Source organism: Asparagus officinalis, chromosome 8, assembly GCF_001876935.1.
Source record: "Asparagus officinalis chromosome 8, Aspof.V1, whole genome shotgun sequence".
Classification (NCBI taxonomy): Eukaryota; Viridiplantae; Streptophyta; class Magnoliopsida; order Asparagales; family Asparagaceae; genus Asparagus; species Asparagus officinalis.
In genome coordinates, this window is record NC_033801.1 from 15,888,953 (window position 1) to 15,898,334 (window position 9,382).

The window sequence follows — 9,382 nt, forward strand, 5'->3', positions numbered from 1 at the left end:
TGGAGAGCCGAGTTTTGCTATTTTTTATCCGGAAATGATTTTTGTCACGCGAGATGGGGTCACGCACCCATCTCGCGTGAGAGACCTGTGGGTCCCACCACCCCCTCCTCTCTCACGCGAGATGGGTGCGTGATCCCATCTCGCGTGACAAATAGAAGGACTCTTTTTTATCTCATCTCCTATGGTAGCCGTGTGGTACAATTTTGAGTTCATTGTAGAGCATGAAGGAATTATGTTTTAGAGCTTCCTCTGGCATGATTTGGTTGGCCGGAAGGGGGGAAGGTTACGCGAGGGGCGGAAGAACGTGGGTTCGGAACAATTTGGGTTTGGTACGGGATTTTTAGGACGGCAGGTTTGGAGAGGGACAGGACAACGTAAATGAGTTAAAAAAAATAAAAGAGATAAAAATGGACTCAAAAAAAAAAAAAAATCTCTCTATGGGGATAAAAATGAACTTAAAAAAGGGATGGAAGAAATCTCTCTTAAAGGACACAAGAGAAAATGAGCTGCAGATGATTTACTCTTGGTAGGTAGGAAGGGTAGAAAAGGAGTATTTTCTTATGAAGGTGCTTTTTTATTGCTTTTCTTTTGTAAAATTTTGTTTAGATGTTGGGAAAAATGTGTCCACGGCCTCCAAAAAGCAGAAGCATCATGTGACGAGGTTCTTTGTATTTTGTCCTATGTGGATAAGCCCCAAATACACACAGTATTTATGACGAGATTCCAAAGTATCGGATTTCAAAAAATGTCCAGTGAAAGTTACGAACTTGCTCGTTTGATGGGACTGAACTCGGATATTGTGCCCCTCCCTATTTATTCCCAATTTCTCCATCATTAATCTCATCTCTCTCTCTCTCTCACCCTTTATCTCTCAACTTTTCCTTCTCTCTTCTTACTTCCGCCATGGCCACTAAAAATGATCTAGGGAGGCCGTGGATGGCGAAGGTGAGGACGGTGGTCATGGAGTCAGAGATTGGGGACGTGATCAGGCCCGAGGGCTGGGTCGTCTGGGATGGGGGCCGACTTTCACCAGACCTGCTACTATACCGAGGACAACAACAGGTGGCCTAACGGCGACCCCAGACCTCCTTCGCCTCGGCCGACTCCACTCCTCCGTCACCGCCCAGAACTAACACAATTCGACCCTTGATTTGACCCAACTCAGCAGGGCTCCAGGAGTCATCTTGGAAACAACTCGTGAATGTGGGTTCAACGACAAACAGGGCCCGGTGGGACCCACGAGCTGACTGGGCCCGGAGCTTTGGTCCAAGGCGCCGTCGTTCTCCCCTTTCTAAATTACGAAATCTCTTTACCTAAATCAATGCCTTAATCAAGATAGTGCTCTTGTTTTCTTGTAATTTATGAAGGGAATCGATATTGAGTTCTTGTAGTTATTCTCTTTCATTTAATTGAAATGGGATCTCCTTGAATTCTTAAACAACGGTTTGGGTTTTTCTTTAATGCCCTTTCCTTGTGATTAAAAGTCGGCTAAAGTCGACTAAAGAATCTAAGAAGCTGTGAATTTGAAAGAGGGACAAGGAAAATTAGAACTAAACACGAACTGTGTATTAGAACTAAACACGAACTGTGTTAGTTAAAACCTAGTACATGTTAGTTCTAACACGAACTGTGTTAGTTCTAACTCGGTTCATGTTAGTTCTAGCTGTGTATTAGAACTAAACACGAACTATGTTAGTTCTAACTCAGTTCATGTTAGTTCTAACACGAACTGTGTTAGTTCTAACTAAGTTAATGTTAGTTCTAGTTATGTATTAGAACTAACACCGAAACCCGCACCCACCCCTGCACCCACCGTGGCCCTACCCCGCAGTCGAACCGTGTAAAACCCCGAAAAATTTCTATAATGTATATATGTATATATATGTGTGAATTAGTAATAGTAGATAATTCCCTTGTGATAAATAACTTTATAAGCATAAGATATATATGTGTATCAGAGTTTGGGAGCCCAGCAGGTGTCTGCAAGTGAGAGAAATTGAGTGAGTTGGCGATCAGCAGGTAAAATGCCATCAGCAGGCATTTTTGTGCTGATCGGTCGACCGGCGCGGTCGACCGGCGCGGTCGACCGATCAGCGATCAGAGAGATTTCCAGGTTTTGGTTTCGGGTTTTTAGTTGTTGGGTTTTGGGTTTCGGGTCGGGTTGGGGAGTTGGTATTTATACCAACTCAACCCAGGAGAGATCTCCTCAGCCCCAAACATAAACCCTAGCCCCCTCTCTTCTTCCTCAAAACCCTAACTGGATTTTGGCAATCTGGGAGCAGTCCTTGGGGATTTTCGGCAGATTGTGGGTTTTCAGCGAAGGGGATCAACATCTTACAGATCTAGGGCATTATCAGCAACCAAGGCGAGTATCATCTCGCCCAATCCCTCACCCCTGTTTTCCATGATCTTTATTTTGGATTTTTGAGTTTTGGATGAGCCAAAATAGTATTTTTGTTAAGAAACGACTTCTCTATGGTATAATAATATGAATCAGATGTTTTAGCTTATAAAAACTCACCCAATACCTGTTTGATGACGATCAAGATCTGAAATTTTGCCTAAACAAGAACTAAATCATTTTTACTGTCATTTAAACGATTTGGAAATTGTTTCTCATGTTTTTATAATATTGGAAGTATAGATTTCAAGCCTGAGATTTGTTGTTTATGTTCAGTATGATTTTAAAACCTTAGAACTCTTATTATCGTAGAGATTTGCAAATTTCGTTTCAGGTTTCGAGCTGACAGAAACCCAGATTTGGGTTTCTGTCCGCTCGGCGGTCGACCGACGCGGTCGACCGCTGAGCTCGTTTTGAGGTTTCGGTCGACCGCGACATTATTTCGGTCGACCGCCCGTTATTTCGGTCGACCGCTTCGTCGTTCGGTCGACCGCCGATTATTTCGGCCGACCGCGACATTATTTCGGTCGACCGCCAGGTTCGTATCAGAGATCGGTCGACCGAGTCGGTCGACCGACGCACTGTCTGTGGTATTTTTCCCTGTTCTGGGTATCTTTGAGTGTTCTGTTCAGGTTTGGGAGTTTGACTAGACTATCTGACATTGGTATTTAGTTTTGCTATGTACCTAGGCACAATAGATGACCTGAGGGTACCAAATATGGATATATACACTGTTTTGACCGTGAATTGATATAGATAGATTTCACTATGTATCCCAGTAATATGTTCACCATTTCACAGTCCTCGTGTTGGACAAGCTTTACCTCTTAGTCCTCGTGTTGGACATGCACAGCTATTTTAATCCTCGTGCTGGATATGCATTACCATCCGATCCATGCGTTGGACAATGGTCACACCCGGTCCATGCGTTGGACAACGGTCACACCCGGTCCATGCATTGGACAACGGTCACATCCGGTCCATGCGTTGGACAACGGTTATTTTCAGTCCACGAGTTGGACGTTTAATTTATATAGTCTACGTTTTGGACACTTAATCATTTTTTTTTGACATGTCACTCATGTGAGTTTATGTCATAACACTTATGTAAATCTCGATATGATATTCATGTAAGTAACCACATGGTGTTCATGTTAGCTATGGTATGGCACTGTGTTCTTGCGCTGAGATTAGCTGTATTTCTTTTATTATTGTTTTCTGTACTAGAACCTCGGGTCTGGTGTTTAGAGATTTACAATTTGAGATATAAGGTATATACATGAGGGTTTCCTTGTTTGGATTATTTCGCTCGACGTACCTATGCTCGTGTTGTAAATTTCTAAATACTAAAACCCCCTTTAGCAAGATAAATGATTTTTGATCTATTATATACTCACTGTATTTTCTTATACAACGAGCCCTGTTCCCTTGGGGTTGGTTGTGATGTTACTCGCTAGCGCTTTGACGCTCGTTGTCCCTCCCCCTTTCAGGTAACGAGCCAGGAGCCCGGAGAGTCGTAGATTGATGACGACATATTTTAGTGTTCAGCTGCCTATTTTAGCTATGTTTTATTTTAGAGCTCCACAGTAGATTTGTGTTTAGACATTTGAGAGTCTTGTTCTAGAAGTTGTAAAGGCTGTGTGCCTTATTTCCTTTTTGTCAGATATTTATATTTGAGACTTGATGAGTATTCCAGATTTTTTTACTCAGATCTTGACTATGTATTTCTGTGTTGTTGGATGATGAGATCTTTATGTAACTATTATCATTTCATCAGTATTCCCTGTATTATCTTTTACCTGTTTTGTTCCTACACCAGTTGTTGACCCTACTAGATAGATGTTAATTGTGATGGTGAAACATGTTATTGCACGGTGTGGTGCATAGCAGGTTTGACATTCTTGGTTTCACCTCGGACTGCAGCCTTGTGTGAACCCAGGGGCGTCACAAACCGCTCCATCGAGGCCGGCGTCGACCTCAATCACGAAGACATCGTCGGGCACCTCCCTGAGGAGCTCAGCCACATGAGGGACATGCGGCACGATCTCTCGGACCTTCGAGAGGATGAGGTTGCTCTTCGAGCTTGACCTGAGCAACAATCGGTTCGCTGGTAAGTTCCCTAGGGTCATCCTCCGGCTCCCCTCCCTAAAATTTCTCGACATCAGGTACAACAAGTTCGAGGGCAAGGTGCCCACTGAGCCATCTTCGACAAGGACCTCGACGCCATCTTCATAAACCACAACAGGTTCGCCTTCGGCAAAACCAGCAACATTGGTGTAAAACTCCATTTTGTTAGAAGTATATGTGAACTATTAGTGATAAATAGTTTTATTTGTGGTAAATGACTTGAGGTCATGGATATACTTGGTAACAAGTTTCTAGACATGTATAAGTGTGGTTTCATAGTGTTCGTGCATTGGTTTTGGCTAAATAACAAAACATGCACGAATCTGGAAATAAGTGTCTGCTCAGTCGACTTATAAGTCGACTCATGAGTCGACTGATGAGTCAACTGATGGGTTGACCTATGAGTCGACTGACGGGCTGATTTCTAGTTTTTCTTTTATTTACGGGTTGGGTTGGTTTTGTTTCGGGTTTGACCGCTTATATAAAATCTCTCCTACCCGAAACCAACCCGAAAATCCATCAGTTATCAGAGAAACCCTAGCCTCTCTCTCCCCTCAAAACCCTAGTTCGTTTTTGGTGATTTTGGGGGGATTTTTTGGAGGATTTTAGCCGAATTTGACGAGGTGCAGCATAGGAGATCTTTCTCTCTCAGATTCAGGAGTTGGTCAGCATACCAGAGGCGGCAGCATAGGAGATCTTTCTCTCTCAGATTCAGGAGTTGGTCAGCATACCAGAGGCGAGTAACATCTCGCCCAGCCCTACACCCACTGTTTGTATACAGCATACCAGAGGCGAGTAACATCTCGCCCAGCCCTACACCCACTGTTTGTATAGTTTTATTTGGTTTATTTCGGTTTTATTGAGCCTAAATTACTATTTGCGTATATAAATAGATCTTTATAGCATATGATGCGAAAATCGAATGTTTTCAGTTTATAAAAGCTCACAAACAAATTTATAAATTAAGATCCAGATCTGGAATTTGTTTAAACATGATTTTATTGTGATTTAATGGTTTTAATACGTTTTTAAACATGAGAAAATATGTTTAGGGTTTTAATGCAAACTATTACATGTAAATCTTTCGTTTCTGTTGATATACATGTGTTAGAATCGGATATATATTGTTGGACATGATCAAAGAGAACACTAGTTTTATAAATTTCTGCAGAAAATTTTTAAAAATAGAAAACTGGGGATTTTCTGCTCAGTCGACCAATGAGTCGACTCATGAGTCGACTTATGAGTCAACTCATGAGTCGACTTATGAGTCGACTAATGAGTCGACCAATGAGTCGACTGATGGGGAAAACTTCAGTTTGTGTTTTGTTGGTCGACCAATGAGTCGACCAATCATAGTCGATCCATGGGTCGACTGATGAAGAGATTTTTAGTATTTCTTTAGTTTGGATTTGTTTGAGTTTCCTTTTTAGTTTCAGTGAAACTGTATATGTTTGTTTATTGTTGTTGCGTGCTTTAATATGAACGAGAAGTCGCCTCGAATGACTAGTATTAGAAGTTTATTATAACATGTATCATTATATGTGAGATGACATGCAGACACGAGTTTAGGTTTGTGCACCGAGACACGTGAGAAACTAGGGTATGTGCACATGTTCATATATTTCATCTAGTCCATGTGTTGGGCAATTATGATGTGTAGTTCATGTGTTGGACATTTATCATATTTAGTCCATGTGTTGGACAGTTTTCATATGCAGTCCATGTATTGGACACCCATTACATCAGTTTAGACCTTGAGAGTTTACACTGACACTAACATAGGCTAGACACGACATTTATACGAGTTGTGACACGACACCGTAATTAAGTCTGAGATGAGTTTGCCTTCTTTTATTAATGTTTTTTGTATTAGATTTTGGGTTTGGTATTTAGGGATGTACAATTTGAGATACAAGGTATATACATGAGGGTTTCCTTGTTTGGATTATTTCGCTCGACGTACCTATGCTCGTGTTGTAACTTTCTAAATACTAAAATCCTCTTATACATAGGTACTTACAATCTGAGCTACATGGTATATACATGAGGGTTTCCTTGTTTGGATTATTTCCCTCGACGTACTTATGCTCACATTGTAATTACCTAAATAGGATTTTGTGATTATATATATATGTTATAACTGTAGTTTCTGTATACAACGAGCCCTTTTCCTTGGGGTTGGTTGTGATGTTGCTCGCTAGCGCTTTGACGCTCGTTGTTCCTCCCCCTTTCAGGTAACGAGCTAGGAGCCCGGAGAGTCGCAGGTTGATGGCGAGACACTTTAGCTTCAGCTATTCTATTATAGTTATATTTTACTTTTGAGCTCCACTGTAGGATTTGTTTAGACATTTTAAGAGTTTATTCTAGAAGTTGTAAAGGATGTGTGCCTTATTTCCTTTTATGCAGACATTTGTATTTGAGACTTGTTGAGAAGTTCCAGTTATTCACTTCAAACATTGAATTGTACTTTAGTATGTTAGATGATGAAGTATTAATTTAATCTTTATTATTTCATCAGTTGACTCTTTTATTTTCTTTTACTTGCTTTTGTACCTACTCCTGTTATTTGACTCTACTAGAGAGATAGTAATTGTGATGGTAAAACATGTTATTGCACGGAGTGATGCATGACAGGTTTGACATTCTTGATTTTATCTTGGACTGCAGCCTTGTGTGAACCCATGGGCGTCACAATTGGGAACTCATCAGCTATAGCCTATATGCCTATCTGCTAATATTTCAAGTAACCATAAGAGATTGTCTGCTTCTAGAGCTATTTTTTCTTTTCTTTTTTTTTTTGACGGAAAGAGTAATTTTTTTCTTGTCTGGGTCGTTGCCACACTATGATGCTTGCTTGAAGAGAAGTAATAGCGAGTTTAAGCAACTTCGGCATGAACTATATAAGGTTTCGGTGCATATGTCAACAGAACCACTTATCCAAAGGCTATTTTCTTTTAAGAGTTCTAATACTAGTGATTTTGTCTTACGGCAGCCTCTGTCTCACTGCTTTTATATAATAATAGTTATTTGCACCTTATACCCAAAATTTCTAAATTTCTTTAACAATTTGATAGCCCAACATGCACAAAACTTTTATTAAAATTAGTTCTAACTCATATTATGTCTAATTGGGTTCATGTTATTTCTAACTTAGTTCCTGTTAGTTCTAAATTAGAACTAACTATTTAGAACTAACATGAACTGAGTTAGAACTAAAAGGAACTGAGTTAGAACTAATAACTAAAATTAACACGAAATAAAACTAACACGAACACGAAATAAAACTAAAACTCAATGTGAGCTTCTGAAAATTTCTGCTCTTAAATCTCTTGTACAGAACTCTGTCAATCACCAAATCACACAAGAACTAACATACCACTAGAACTAACGCTTATATTAGAAATAACACTAGCTAAAAGTTAAAACTAACATGACATCAGCTAGAACTATCACGAGAATCACTAGAACTGGAAGTTAGTTCTAGCTTATTCAATGTTAGTTCTGGTTTATGTACAGTTAGTTCTAGTCATCTCATGTTAGCTCTAGCCCCAGCCCGCGTTATTCCTTTCACAATTGTTGGTACTAGTTGCTACGTTAGTTCTAGCTGATTCAATGTTAGTTCTGGTTTATGTACAATTAGTTCTAGCCCATCTCGTGTTAGCTCTAGCCCCAACCCACGTTATTTTTGTCACAAGTGTTGGTTATAGTTAGAACTAACATAGCCACTAGAACTAACACTTATACTAGAACTAAAGCTAGATGGAGTTAGAACTAACACGAGGACAGCTAGAACTAACACCATAACAATCAGAACTAACAATAACTTAGCTAGAACTAACATGGCCATTAGAACCGATAATTACACTAGAACTATCGCTAGATTGAGCTAGAATTAACATGACAACAGCTAGAACTAACACCACAACAGCTAGAACTAAGGATAACTCAACTAGAACTAACATAGCCACTAGAACCAACACTTACACAAGAACTAAGACTAGATGGAGCTAGAACTAACACGAGAATAGTTAGAACTAACACCACAATAGCCAGAACTAACAATAACTAACCTAGAACTAACGTAGCCACTAGAACCAACAATTACACTAGAACTAACGCTAGATTGAGTTAGAACTAACACGGGGACAACTAGAATTAACACCACAACAATCAGAACTAACAATAACTAAGTTAGAACTAACATTAGCCACTAGAACCAACACTTACACTAGAACTAACGCTAGATGGAGCTAGAACTAACACGAGGACAACTAGAACTAATACCACAACAGCCAGAACTAATAATAACTTAGCTAGAACTAACATGGCCACTAGAACTAACAATTACACTAGAACTATCGCTAGATTAACCTAGAACTAATACGAGAACAACTAGAACTAACACCACAATAGCCAGAACTAATAATAACTCAGCTAGAACTAACATAGCCACTAGAACCAATACTTACATAAGAACTAAGGCTAGATGTAGCTAGAACTAACACGAGAATAGTTAGAACTAACACCACAACAACTAGAACTAATAATAACTAAGCTAGAACTAACATAACCACTAGAACCAACACTTACACTAGAACTAACGCTAGATGGAGTTAGAACTAACACGAGGACAACTAGAACTAACATCACAACAACTAGAACTAACAATAACTAAGCTAGAACTAACTTGGTCACTAGAACCGACAATTACACATGAATTAAGTTAGAACTAACATGAATTAAAACTAGAACTAACATGAAGTGAGTTAGAACTAACAAAGAGCCTGTAGGGTGAAAATTTGATTCTTCCGAAGAAAGGAGTTTCGTTTGTATTTATAAGAAAGCTTATTA